Genomic DNA, 15,177 nt, shown 5'->3' on the forward strand with positions numbered 1-15,177 from the left:
CATGGGTTGGGAGAGTGAGGAACAGAGAGCCTTGGGAAGTCGTCTGTGGGCTGGTACATGGACAATTGGAGAAAGAAGCTGGCACACTCGGATTCCGCTTTTGTTGCATAGGAAAAGGAAAGACCTAGGATGGTAGTTAACGGGAGCGGCGGGGTTGGAAGGATTACTGTGAGGTTTTGGTTTTGTTTTTTAAAGCTAGAAATTTAGGTATCTTTATGGCCAGAAGGGGGAGACAGGGAGATGTTACCTATAGTGGAGAGAGAAGGGATGTTAGGAGGATGTTCTAAGGAGGCACAAGGTGAGGTTAGCTAAGCCTGGTTACAATGCTTTGCTTTGGACAGAAGAAAGTTACTGAGATAGGAGGGAAATGAAGTCCTGAAGGCAGGAATTTCAGTGCTTTAGCATGTGATGATCTTGATGTCTTTCTTTTTCTAAAGTTTATTTATTTTGATAGAGAGAGGGGGGAGGGGGGGCACCAGGAGAGAAGAGAGGGAGAGAGAGAATCCCAAGCAGGCTCCTTGCTGTCAGCATAGAGCCTGACTTGGGGCTCAGTCTCACAAAACTGTGAGATCATGACCTGAGCTGAAACCAAAAGTCTGGCACTTAATTGACTGAGCTACCCAGGCTCCCTAACCTTGATATTTTTCAGTGGAGGGCAGGAATAAGATTTTAAGGAAGCACTGAAAATTTGGAAGGATTGTCTGCATTACCAGATAGAAGTTGTGTTTGAGTGGAAGTAGTGGTGCCTGAAACTGGATAAAGTTTTTCTTTCACACAGAGATGGAGGTATGCCATCCTTCCAGGGCTGATCTGGAAGCTCCTTGCTGTCACAAAGAACCCAGATCCTTTTTTTTTTTTTTCCCCTCTTCCATCCTTATAAAGTCTTCCATCTTCAAAATGCCACATCTTCTAAGATTTCATGTTCCAGGCAGAAAGCAGGGAGTTGAGAAGGGAAAGGGTAAAGAAGAGCCCAACAGTACACAGCAGCTTCTCTTCTGTCATCAGTTTTGCTTTTAAGGAGCTTTACTAGAAGACCTACCCAACTTCAGTTTATACCACATTGGCTTCCTATGGCTGAAATGACGGTGTCTTTTAGCAGGGCATATTGCTACTTAAAATAAATTGAGATCCTGTGACTAAGGAAGGGAATGGGTATTAATTGAGCTGACAGCTAACAATGTCTGTCATACTGCTACAGGGAAGTGAAAAAACAGTCATCTACAAACATGCAAAAGGATTGCTGGTAAAGTTGAGGGCTGGCTTGGAATGAGGCTCAGTACTTTGTATTTTCCCTCATCTGCAGTAGTATGTCACCCGCTCAGTCATATTCAGTTGCTGGGAGAGACATTGAATATTGGATGGATCCAAACCAAGGACTGTGGTTTTACAGAGCTTGTGGACAGAAGAGCAAGGATTCAAGAAAGTTCAGTGTAATGGCGAGAAATTAAAGTAATACATCATGACACATAATGTATGCCCTGTATTTGCATGACCGTGAACATGAGTGCCTCCTTAAATTTTTACCGTAGGTGCCTCACCCTACCCTACTTAGTGGCCTAGTATATAGTCAGGAAGAGATAGGAAGTAATGTCCAGGGAGAGCTGATCAAGTGGAAAAAAAGTTAATGGAGATCTTTTACATGACAGGGAGTTGTAGTCAGAAATGGGCATTTTAAATTTAGGATTTCAGAGTTGGAACAGGTGCTAATTATAACAGGGTCCATAGGATGACCAAGTAGTGGTTTGCTCAAATGCTGTGTGGTGAAAGTCATTGGCACAGAAGAAGGAAAAGATCTTGGAAGCTTGAATTTTGGATGATTCACCCCCTCCTTCATATTGTAGTCATGTAGAAGTTTCAATGGATGTGGCAGAGTGACTTGCAAGATGAAAGAGGGAAGTATCAGAAGATGTTTGTATTTATAATTTTATAATATTTTTTCTTAATGATAGCCCCCCAGTATTTATAATAGTCAGTCCCAAAAAAACTGGGATTTTCCACAAGCTAATGGCCATATCTCAGTGCTGGGGTGCCTGACCAATGAGAGAAAGAAGAACCTCCTTATGAGGGCAACTCAGAACAGGAGTGTCCTTGAGAGGAAACAAAGTTCAGCAACTATTCAGAAATAGGTTGAGGGATACAGTGGGTTGTGTTCAGCCAAACAGGGCTTCCAAGTTACATAATTGAGAGGGTTGGTAGGTAGATCAGCAGGGAGCAGGACTGGAACGAGCGTGTTCCAGAAATGCCAGCTAATTGGAAGCTTTGGGTTTGAGGCTGTGCTGGAATATGTCACAGATGGAACTGCCCAGTTTTGTACTGCTTGGTCCCTAGTGGTATTATCTGGTCCATAGATTCCACTAGACCTCTTATATAAAAATGTTTTTGTGCCAACTGAGGCGTTTTGTGGGGGGTGGGGCGTCTGAGGTTAGGTGGTGGTGGCTATTTTTATGTTAAAGTCCAGTTAGTGAACTCTGTGTTCTCTGCTCAGGATTCCAAGTGGGTATTATTATCATTATCTCTATTTTAAGATGATGACGCCTGAGATTCAGGGAGGTTAAGTAATCTACTTATATACATGAAGTTTCAATCCTAAATTGGAAGGAGATTGGGCTAAGGTCTTTGGATTCCCAGGCCTAGTGCCTTTTTTGTTGCTTGGGTGGTCCCTGTTACTCTCCTTTCGACAGTGTGACAGTCTCTGTCTCTCATTAAAGCAGCCTGATTCCTCTCCGTTGACACACTGGATTTTATATTGAAGTTTTAAACTCCAAGTGGAATAATCATAATAGTTTTGCTTTTCATACCTTGAGCCTCCTCATTAACATATTGGTGAGTTATAAACACATCGAGGATGCTCAGCCTTACTAGTGAACTATTCACTCGTTTGCTCCACAAATATTTGAGTACCTACAAAGGGACCAGCACAACTGAAGCCCTAAGGAAACAGCAGGGAAGAAAAAATTATAATTCCTAGAGAGCCTACAGTCTTTTGGTATTTCAATGAGATGCCATTTACAACAATCAGACTGGGGGGCGGGGGATGTAACCAATCTGACAACACAAGGGTTAAGGAGGAAGAAGCGGAGTGGTAGGAACATGTATACACTGCTGGTGACACTCCAGATCACTCTGGAGAGCAAGCTGACAATATCAAAAAGGTAAAAAGTGTCATCCTCCATAAACCAGCAATTGTAATTCTAGAAATATTCTAGAAAAATAATCCTGCATATGATCACAAGGAGCCATCTATTAACACTGTTGTAGGAGCACCTGGGTGGCTCAGTCAGTTAAGTGTCAGACTGAGGTCATGATCTCGCAGTTCATGAATTCAAGCCCGCAGTTGGGCTCTGTGCTGACAGCCCAGAGCCTGGAGCCTGTTTCAGATTTGGTTTCTCCTCTCTGCCCCATCCCCCACTCACACGTGCACACTTTCTTTCTCAAAATAAATGTTAAAAAAAGAAACACCTTGTTGCAGTAGAATTGCTTGTAACATGAAAGAATTGAAAACGACCTAAATGTCATGAAACAAGAGAATAGATAAATTATAGTATAGATAGATTATGAGGTAGTAAACAGGAGTTAAATAAATGAATTAGGATCACATCTGTCTCCATGGATAAATCTCCTTTTTGTTTTTAAGTTTATTATTTTAAGAGAGTCCAAGACGGCATGAGCAGGGAAGGGGTAGAGAGAGGGCGAGAGAAAGAATTCCAGGCAGTCTTGGCACTGTCGGCATAAAGCCCCGCTCTGGGCTTGTACTATGAAACTATGAGATCATGACCTGACCCCAAACCAAGAGTCAGATGCTTAACCGATACAACCACCCAGGCACCCCTCCGTGGATGAACCTCAAGTACAAGTTTCTAATTTATAATTTCCTTTATAAAGATCTTTTAGAGTTATAAGTTTCCTTGGTATTGAAAGTTATTTCTTTCATTTAAATTACATTCTTTTTGGGGCACCTGGGTGGCTCAGTTGGTTAAGCCTCGGACTTCGGCTCAGATCATGATCTCACGTTCGTGGGTTCGAGCCCTGCATTGGGCTCTGTGCTGACAGCTAGCTCAGAGCCTAGAGCCTGCTTCTGGTGCTGTGTCTCCCTCTCTCTCTGCCCCTCCCCCTCTCATGCTCTGTCTCTCTCTGTATCAAAACTAAATAAAAAACAAAACCACAAAAAATAAAATAAATTACATTCTTTTTAAAAATGTTTTATTTATTTTTGAGAGAGAGAGAGAATGAGTGGAGGAGGGGCAGAGAGAAGAAGACAGAATCCAAAACAGTCTCCAGGCTCTGAGCTGTTAGCACAGAGCTGGACGCAGGGCTCAAACTCATGAATCATGAGATCATGACCTGAGCCACAGGCATACACTTAACTGACTGAGCCACCCAGGAGCCCGTCTTAATCTTCTAAGACCTTCAGCCCAACATTCAATTAAAAACACTGATAGCAGGGGCACTTAGGTAGCTCAGTAAGTTAAGTGTCTGATTCTTTTTTTTTTTTAATGTTTTATTTATTTTTGATACAGAGAGAGACAGAGCATGAGAGGGGGAGGGGCAGAGAGAAAAGGAGACACAGAACCGGAAGCAGGCTCCAGGCTCTGAGCTAGCTGTCTGCACGGAGTCTGACGTGGGGCTCGAACCCACGAACGTGAGATCTGACCTGAGCCGAAGTCTGCGGCTTAACGGACTGACTCTACTAACTTGATAAATGGTATCTAGAAAATACAATAACCAGGCACCCCAAGTGTCTGATTCTTGATCTCGTCTCAGGTTCAATCCCCCAGTCAGGCTCTGTGCTGACAGTGCAGAGCCTGTGTGGGATTCTTTGTCTCTCACTCTCTCTCTCTGGCCTCTCTCTCTCTCAAAGAAAAAATTAATAATTAAACTTAAAAAAAATTCAAAGGTTAAAAAAAAAACTGATAGCAGACCCCTTTTCATTTCTAATGATTTACCATAAAGAGCTATTGTATTTTCTAGATACCATTTATCAAGTTAGTAGAGTCTCTTTTATTCCAAATTGGCTGAAAATTTTTAACTTTTAAAATTTTGAATGAATTTTTGAGTTTTAGCAAATGGTTTTCCTGAATCTATTGAAATAATCATATTTTTTCTCCTTCCCCTTTCTAACAAAAGAGATTCCTTAGTAGGTTTTCCTTGCATTAAACAACCTTTGTATTACTGGGATACACCTGACTTAGTCTTGATATTTGAACATACATGGTACGATTCCATTTGCTGGTATTTCACTTATAATTTTTAATATAAGATTGTAAATGGAATTGTTTTACAATTTTCAAATCTTACATTGTCCTTTATTGGTTTCAAGATATCCCAGCCTCACAAAATAAGTTAGATAACTTATCTTTTTTTGTTTTCTAGAACAGTTCACATAAGAGAAGTATTTACCTATTCCTTGAAAGTCAGGTAGAACTTCTCTGAAAGAGTGTGTTGTGTATTTTGTTTTGTAGGTAGACTTGACTACTGACAGTGTATATCATGTTCATAAATTGGTTTGGTTTTTTCCATTTTTTGATTTAGTTTTGATAGCTTGAATTTTTCAAGGAAGTTGTCTTTTTTGTTCAGGTTTCCCACATTTTACTGCTGCATTGTTAATGGCCTATTTATAGCAGTTCTTCACCCAGTACCCATGATGTACTGTACCCAGTACATTTTGTCCAACTATCAAGAAAAAATTATAAGACACACTAAAAGACATATAACAGTTTGAATAAGAATCAAACAGTAAGAATGAGAATCAAAATCTGACTCAGATATAGCAGAGATGTTGGAATTACCAAACTGTGAGTTTAAAACAACTATTATTAATATTTTGAAGACTCTAATAGATAAAGTAGACAGCCTGTAAGAACACATGGGTAATGTAAGCAAAGAGATGGAAATTCTTAAGAAAGAAATGCTAGAAATAAAAAAACATTAAAAAGTGAAGAATGCCTTTGATGAATTCATTAGTAGACTGGACACAACTGTGGAAAGAATCTCTGAACGTGAGGATATAACAACACAGATTTCAAAAAGTGAGAAGCAAAGAGAAGAAAGAATGAAGGGGCACCTGGGTCAGTTAGGCATTCAACTTTGGCTCAGGTCATGATCTCACAGTTTATGAGTTCAAGCCCCATATTGGGCTCTGTGCTAACAGCTCAGAGCCTACAGCTGCTTCAGACTCTGCATTTCCCTCTCTCTCTGACCCTCTCCTGCTTGTGTTCTGTGTCTCTCTCTCAAAAATAAATAAAAATTAAAAATTATTTTTAAAAAATTTATGGATGGAGAAAGATGTACTGTGCTAACACCAATCAAAAGAAAGTGGGAATAACCATATTTATTTCAGATAGAGTAGACTTCAGAGCAAGAAAAGTGATCATGGATAAAGAGGGGCATTACATAATGATAAAAAAACAAAGAATCCTTAACATGTGTGTAACAGCAGTGTCAAACTCTGTGAGGCAAAAACTAATTGTACTGCAAGGAGAAATAGATGAATCCACTATTATAATTGAAGACTTCAATACCCCTCTAAATCCAGCAGGCAGAAAATCATAAGGACATAAACTCAACAACACTCTCAATCCCCTGAATAAAATGTTTAACTATAAAGTTCTTTATTCAGCAGCAGAATACGCAGTCTTTCCAAGTTCACATGGAACATTATATAGATAATGGTGAGAAATGTGAAGCTTTGCCACTAATATCTGCTACAAAGCAAGGATATGCCCTCTCACCATCACTTTTCAATGTCATATTGGAAGTCCTTGCTAAGCAATAAAATAAGAAAAGGAAATTAAAAGTATACTAAATTAGAAGAAACACATCTGTCTTTGTAGGTGACATGATTTGCCACGTAGAAAATATGAAAGAATGGACCAAAAAACTCCTGGAATTATTAAGTGATTATAGCAAGGTTGCAGGATACAAGTTTATTATATAAGAGTCAATCACTTTCACACTTACCAGCAATATAAAAGTTCTCTTTGGGGGCGCCTGGGTGGCTCACTCATTTGGACATCTGATTTTGGCTCAGGTCATAATCTCATGGCCTGTGAGTTCGAGCCCTGCATTGGGCTCTGTGCTGACAGCTTGGAGCCTGGAGCCTGCTTCAGATTCTGTGTTTCCCTCTATCTCTGCCCCTCCCTGCTTGCTCTCGCTCACTCTCTCTTTGTCTCTCTCTCTCACAAAAATAAATAAAACATTTAAAATCAAACAAAATAGGGGCACCTGGGTGGCTTAGTAGGTTAAACATCTGACTTTGGCTCAGGTCATCATCTCACAGTTCATGGGTTCGAGCCCTGTATTGGGCTCTGTGGTGATAGCTCAGAGCCTGGAGCCTGTTTCAGATTCTGTGTCTCCTTCTCTCTCTGCCCCTCCCCTGCTCATGCTGTCTCTTTCTGTGTCTTGCAAAAATAAATAAAATGTTAAAAATTTTTTTTAAATAAAACAAAATAAAAGTTCACTTTGAAATAAACACATATTACCACTTATATGGACATCTCCCCAAAATGAAATACTTACATATAAATCTGACAAAATATGTACAAAACTACAAAACTAGTGAAAAACCTCAAAGAACTAAATGGAGAGATGTTCTATGTTTATGGATAAGATTCAATATCATAAAGTCAGTTCTCTCTATCTTTATGTAAGTGGAAGTCCAGTGGAAGTCCAGTCAATGTCCCAGCAAATTATTTCATGGATATCTACAAATTGGTTCTTAAATTTATATGAAAGGCAAAGACCTATAGAATAGTCAACCCAATGTTGAAGGCGAAAAACAAAGTTAGAGAACTGACATTAACTTAATCCAAGATTTACTATAAAGCTACAACAGTCAAGACACTGTGGTATTGGCAAACAAACAAAAAGATCAATGGGACAGATATTCCACAAATATACTTACATAAATATAGGTAACTGATGTTTGACAAAGGAGCAAAGAGTAAAATGGAGCAAAGATAGTCTTTTTTTTTTTTTTACCTTTTTTATTTATTTTTGAGAGACAGCATGAGCAGGGGAGGGTCAGAGAGAGAGGGAGACACAGAACCTGAAGCAGGCTCCAGGCTCTGAGCTGTCAGCACAGAGCCCGACGCGGGGCTCGAACCCACGAACCGTGAGATCATGACCTGAGCCGAAGCCGGGCGCCCCAGCAAAGATAGTCTTTTCAACAAATGGTCCTGGAACAACTGGACATCTACATGCAAAAAAATGAATCTAGACACAGACTTTAGACTCTTCACAAACATTAACTTAAAATCAATCTCAGACCTAAATGTAACATCCAAACCCTACAAAACTAGATCAGGGCACCTGGGAAGCTCAGTTGGCTTAAGCATCTGACTCTTGATTTCAGCTTAGGTCATGATCTCACAGTTCTTGGGTTCGAGCCCTGAGTCAGGCTCTGCACTGACTTCAAAGAGCCTGCTTGGGATTCTGTCTTTCCCTCTCTCTCTCTCTCTCTCTTTCTGCTCTTCCACAGTCATGCTCTCTTGCTCTCCTCAAAATAAATAAACATGACACACACACACACACAAAACCTCCTAGAAGATAACACAAAAAACCTCCTAGTGATGACTTTTTAGATACCATGCCAGCGACACAAATGATAAGAAAGAATTGATAAGCTGGACTTCATTAAAATTAAAAACTCTGAGACACTATCAAGTAAATGAAAAAAACCCCGCAAACTGGGGGTGAATTTTTGCAAAAGATATATATGATAACACACTGTTGCCAAAATATACAAAGAACTCTTAACACTAAGAAAGCAAACACCCCAATTAAGAAATAGTCTACAGAGGTGCCTGGGTAGCTCAATTGGTTAAGTGTCTGACTCTTGGTTTCAGCTCAGGTCATGATCTCAAAGTTTGCGGGCTCAAGCTCTGCATCAGCCTCCTCACTGACAATGCAGATCCGATTGGGATTCTCTCTCTCTTTTCTCTCTACTCCTCCCCTGCTTGTGCTCTCTCAATAAATAAACTTAAAAAACAAAGTCTATAGACGTTAACAAATACCCCACCAAAGAAGATATACAGAAGGCAAGTAAATGTTAAAAATATGCCATACATCATTATGTCATTAGAGAATTGCAAATTCCAACAACAATGAGATACCACTATATGCCTATTAGAATGGCTAACAGCTTGAACACTGACAACACCAAAGCCTGGAGAGGATGTGGAGGAACAGAAACTATCATTCATTCCTGGAGGGAATGCAAAATGGTTTACCTGCTTTAGAGGAAACTGTGGCAATTTCTTATAAAACTAACCATACTCCTAGCATATGATCCAGCCAAATTAAAAATGCACATTTTGGGGGCACCTGGTGGCTCAGTCGGTTAAGCGTCCGACTTCGGCTCAGGTCATAATCTCATGGTCCATGAGTTCAAGCCCCACGTTGTGCTCTGTGCTGACAACTCAGAGCCTGGAGCCTGCTTCCGATTCTGTGTCTCCCTCTCTCTTTGCCCCTCCCCTGCTCATGCTCGCTCGCTCGCTCTCTCTCTCTCTCTCTCTCTCACAAAATAAATAAACATTAATAAAATTTTTTAAGTACATATTTTTTCTCTCCCTCAGTGATACTAATGATTTTGCTAAATAAAGTACTAAGGGCTTCCATGAGTTTTAGAATTATAATATTTCCTTTTGAAGCTAGGAAGAATTAAGACAAAGTAGTACTTTACCAAGTTATCTCATTTTAATTGCATGATAAATCTAGGAAGTAGGTACTATCATTTTTCCCATTCTATAGAAGGAAACTGAGTCTTGAGTAGGTTATATAATTTGTCTCAGATCACAGATTTAGTGAGTGACACAACCAGGCCTTTTTTCAATGTTTTCTTTTTGTTTTGTTTTTAACTTTCTTGGGGGTAAAAATACATAACATGAAATTCGTCATTTGAACCACGTGAAGCATACAATCCAGTAGCATTAAGTATGTTCACAGTGTGGCACATCCACTACCACTATCCATATCCAGAACTTTTTATTATTCATATCAGAAAACTTTCTATCCATTAAATAAGAACCTCACTCTTTCCTCCCCCCAGCTCTTGACAACCACCATTCTGCTTTTGTGTTGCTAAGAATCTGACTGCTCCATGTCTCATGTAAGTGGGATTATATAATGTTTTCCCTTTTGTGTCTTATTTCACTGAGCATGATGTCTTCAAGGTTCTCCCATATTGTAGCATGTGTCAGAGTTTTCTTCTTTTTTCAGGCTGAATAATATTCTATTCTATTGTGATAATATTCCAGTGGTATATGTATGAATCATATTCTAATGTACATGTGACACTTCATTCATCCTTTGATGGACATTTGTTTCTACATCTAGGCTCTTGTGAATAATTCTGTTATGTACACGAGTGTACAGTATCTGCTTGAGTCCCTGCGCTCAGTTCTTTTGGGTCTAAACCTGAGAATGGACTTGATGTGATCATGTGGTAATTCTTTTTATTTTAATTTAAAAAAATGTTTTTAAATGTTTATTTTGAGAAGAAAGAAAGAGACAGAGCGCAAGCAGGGGAGGGGCAAAGAGAGGGAGACACAGAATCTGAAGCAGGCTCCAGGCTCCAAGCTGGCAGCACAGAGCCTGATGCGGGGCTCGAACTCCCGAACCGTGAGCTCATGACCTGAGCCAAAGTCAGACGCTCAACCAACTGAGCCACTCAGGCGCCCCTCATGTGGTAATTCTATATTTAACATGTGAAAAAGAACATAACTTTAACAACTAAAACTTATTAAATGACAGTGTGCTAGGCATTTTAGTTCTTAAATTCTTATACAGTCTTAGTATAGTATGCCCAAGTTTTATATGAAGAAATCGGTTCAGAGAGGCTAAATAAGTTGCCGAGATCACACAGCTACTGAATGGCAGATTAAGAATAGAATCTAGTCCAGGGTCTTCCTGAAGTACTCCCTCTCATTGACTGCATTGGTCTCAGGGTTTGATTATGTTTGTGGCAGGCATTGTTGGTGGTCTTACCAATGGGCTCATCCACTTACTCCTTGCTAAGAGAACCGTGATTTGGTCCAGATAAAGAAAAGCAGTGTACTCAGAGAAGGTGGGATTTTGCCCCTTCTACTTCAGCCAATCACTGGAAACCTATTATGGCAATCTGATTTTCCTGCCAAAATGATGTAAGAGGAAATTTGCTGAGCATTTTGGGAAATATTTTTTATCAATAACCCAAGAGAAGGGAAAAGAAATTATCACCACCTTTTATTTCCTGTTCATACTACTTAAATCATGTTGCTGAGATACTGTGGTAGTTCCTAATATTTGAAGTGATTCAAGGAAGCAATTGGTTAGGAAGAAAGAAGGCCATAAAACAGACTGGTTAATATCATAGACCCTGGAACCAGACAGCCTAGATTTTAATCCTAACTCTTTCTATTTATTACTAGTATAATCTAGAGTGAGTTAATTAACCTCTTTGCACCTTAGTCACTTCAACTGTAGAGACAATAGCAGCAAATTCATATTGTTGTGAGAACTAAATGAGTTAATATATATAAAGTGTCTGTCACACAATAAGTACTCACCTACCAAGTGTTAGCTGCTGCTGTTGTCTTTTTTTTAAATTTTTAATGTTTTTATTTATTTATTTATTTATTTATTTATAAATTTTTTTTAAATGTTTTATTTATTTTTGATACAGAGAGAGACAGAGCATGAGAGGGGAAGGGGCAGAGAGAGAAGGACACAGAACCAGAAGCAGGCTCCAGGCTCTGAGCTAGCTGTCAGCACAGAGCCTGACGCGGGACTCGAACCCACGAACGTGAGATCTGACCTGAGCCGAAGTCGGAGGCTTAACCGACTGAGCCACCCAGGTGCCCCTGTTTTATTTATTTTTGATACAGAGGCAGACAGGGGGAGGGTCAGAGAGAGAAGGAGACACAGAACCGGAAGCAGGCTCCAGGCTCTGAGCTGTCAGCATAGAGCCGGACATGGGGCTCCAACCCAAGAACGTGAGATCTGACCTGAGCCAAAGTCAGAGGCTTAACCGACTGAGCCACCCAGGCGCCCCTGTTGTTGTTGTTGTTACTGGGGGGAAAACAAAGTCCTTGGACATTCAGCGGCTGGTAGACATATAATCCCTAGGGTAGGACATGCAGTTTGTAACAGCCTAACTTGTTTTCCTCTGGTAACATACAAACTACTATGTTGCATTTTGGATTTTTGGAACATTGCTACATTTTGTATTACGTATACTACCCTTTGTATTATCTTTCTACAACCCACAAGAAATCATTTTCTGCTGATGGTTTTCCATTACCATTAGATAGAGTCCAAATGTAACATATAAGACCCTTTATGACCTGTATCTATCTCTTGCTTTCCCCTCTAGATATCCTGTCACTCCCCTACATTTACCCTCACGTTTCAGTCATGGCCAATGACCTCATTCATTTAACGAATAGTTATGAGTGCCTAGACAGGAACTGTGTAAAGCACTGGAGAGTCAACAAGATATAAAAGTAGAAGCGCCTGAGTGGCTCAGTTGATTAAGCATCTCACTTTTGATTTTGGCTCATTTCATGATCTCATGGTTCTTGGGTTTGAGCCCTGCATCAGGCTCTAAGCTGACAGTGTGGACTCTGCTTAGGATTCTCTTCCCACAACTCACTCCCCCAACCCCCACTCACACAAGTTCCTTTCTCTCTCAAAATAAATACATACATTTTTTTAAAAAAAGATATAGAGGCACCTGGGTGGCTCAGTCAGTTAAGCGTCCTGCTTCGGCTCAGGTCATGATCTCACAGTTTGTGGGTTCGAGCCCCTCGTCGGGCTCTGTGCTGACAGCTAGCTCAGAGCCTGGAGCCTGCTTCAGGTTCTGTGTCTCCCTCTCTCTTTGACCCTCCCCTGCTCACACTGTCTCTGTCTCTCAAAAATAAATAAAAGCCATTAAAAAATTTTAAAAAAAGATATAAAAGTAGTTTCTGCCTTCACGGAGCTTTCATTACAAAACATTTAATTATAATCATTATAAGGGCTATGAGATTAAAAGTGCTATGTGAAATGAAAACATATAATAGTGAAACCTACCAGAGATCATTCAGGGGCACCTCACCTGGGTGGCTCAGTAGGTTAAGCATCCAACTCTTGGTTTCTGCTCAGGTCATGATCTCACAGTTCGTGGGTTCGAGCCCCACATCTGGCTCTGTGCTGACAGCCTAGAGCCTCCCTCTCTCTCTGCCCCTCCCCTGCTCGCTCTCACTTGCGCGCTCTCTCTTTCTTTTTCTCTCTCAAGAATAAATAAAAAAACATTAAAAAATAAATAAACCTCTACGCCTTGACCCATGCTGTGTTCCTTTGCTGGATCCCTTCTTTTTCCACCTACCCTGCTCAACTTTTTCTGAGAAGCCTTTCTTGACCTGCTTGTTCTTCTGATAGACTTTCCTAATACATATTGCTCTCACATACTGAAAGTATATTGCTTTCACAGAATTTATCCTACTCTTGGTTTGCTTCGGTCTTTTCATACAACATTCCTCTTCCTCTATGAGTCTTTTATCTCTGTACCCCAGGATACTAAGATAAATATTTGTTGAACAAACGGTATTCACTTTTAAAAAACTTTTTATCATGAAATAATTATAGCCTCAGAAGAACTTGTAGAAATAATAGAATTCCTTGTGTACTAATCACCCAGCTTCCCCCAGTGGTAACATTTTATATAACTATAGAACATTATTTAAAAAAAAAAAGGAGATTGACATTGGCATAATGAAATTAACTAGACTACATACCCTACTCAGACTTTATCACCTTTGTGTGCACTCATTTTTAAATAGGTGTTATATATAGTTCTATTAAATGTTATCATATAGATAGATTTGTGATTATACCACAATCAAGATACAGAACTGTTCTGTTACCACAAAGAACTCCTTTGTACTGCCCTGTAATAATGATGTCCATTTTAACTAGATTTTCTCTCTGTTATTACAGGGAAGGAAGATGGAAAGGATATACTGCATATTAGCTCTGGAAATGCACTGTCCCCTTCAGAGATGGCCCTGGTAACTCCCTCCCAAATCCAAGATTTTTAAATAGATTAAAATGTTAAAATTAACATTAATAATATTTTTTATTATCATACCATCTTATGATTTATAACATTCAGAAATGGTAAGGCATAGAAAAGACTTACATTTAGAAGATTTGTAGTTGCATCTTTACTTTTCCAGGCATTATTTGTTTTCTTTTCTAGAATCATAACACTGTTTCAAATGCAGTCTTAGAAGGATACTGTTTCATGGATTTTTGGCATTTAGTTAGAAGAAAATGCCTTGTTAACTAAAAAGGAGAGCTTGAAACAATGTCATGTGGCTAGTTTTGGATATAGATCACATGGGAACTGCTGTACATACCAAAAAAGTTCATGTAGTTGCTAGAAATGCTGATTTATTATCTCCCTAAACTAGACGCTGTAACTAGCTGGGATTGTTCAGTTTCCAATGTAGAAAAACGAAGGTGGTGTTAATGGTAATAATGTCAAGTAGCCTGCAGTGGTGTGATAGCAGCTGTAGATGGAAAGCTAAACAAGAAGTTAGCCTTCTCTAACTGCGGCAAGCCTCCTCTTGTTCTAATCCCCTCTCAGACTTTTTAAGGGGATGGCAGCCTTGAGGGAAAAAGGAATGGCAAAGTAGTAGAAATAATTTGAGGATAAGTGGTCAACCTACTCTTTTCCTAGTTACACCACCAAAAAGATTGGACTGTTTTGAAACTCTTTTAGAAACATCAATACAGCCTGCTAGCTCTTAGTGTTTGAAATGTTAAAACTAATGCTTTCAGTATTAACAAATTAGCAGACTGGTATTTGGCCCAATATCCATTCTCAGTGCTTTTCTGCCTTGTAGCCTCATATTAGAGCTTGGAAAAACTAAGTCTTCACAGCTGCAGTTGGCCAAAGTACAGTTCTGGAAAATGAGAGGCATGTGGTCTGCTGAGTTGGGGGGTATGAGGTATTTATCTTGAGAAGGCTTCTGCTTTTTGAAAAATAAAAAACATGGATAGCTGAGGCCACACCTTTCCCCATCTTTTTTTTTTTTTGCTTGAAAAAAATTTTTTTTCATAATATTTTATTGTCAAATTGTTTTCCATACAACACCCAGTGCTCTTCCCCTCAAGTGCCCTCCACCATCACCACCACCTGTCTTCCCCCCTCCCCCC

General features: G+C 39.7%; 1 protein-coding gene across 6 annotated transcripts in view; it reads left to right on the forward strand.

Annotated features, from left to right (window-relative positions):
* KBTBD2 (kelch repeat and BTB domain containing 2) overlaps positions 1-15,177 on the forward strand; it is a 60,203-nt gene that overhangs the window by 19,348 nt on the left and 25,678 nt on the right. For 3 of the 6 annotated variants that reach the window (XM_029925341.1, XM_029925362.1, XM_029925381.1), the window contains one exon: positions 13,954-14,024. The gene's annotated coding sequence lies outside the window, so the exon portion shown is untranslated. Of the gene's footprint in view, positions 1-10,045; positions 10,106-10,332; positions 10,442-13,953; positions 14,025-15,177 lie in introns of all 6 variants that reach the window. The other 3 variants (XM_029925350.1, XM_029925371.1, XM_029925356.1) reach the window with 2 other exon arrangements.

Source organism: Suricata suricatta, chromosome 2 (assembly GCF_006229205.1).
Source record: "Suricata suricatta isolate VVHF042 chromosome 2, meerkat_22Aug2017_6uvM2_HiC, whole genome shotgun sequence".
In the NCBI taxonomy this organism is placed as follows: Eukaryota; Metazoa; Chordata; class Mammalia; order Carnivora; family Herpestidae; genus Suricata; species Suricata suricatta.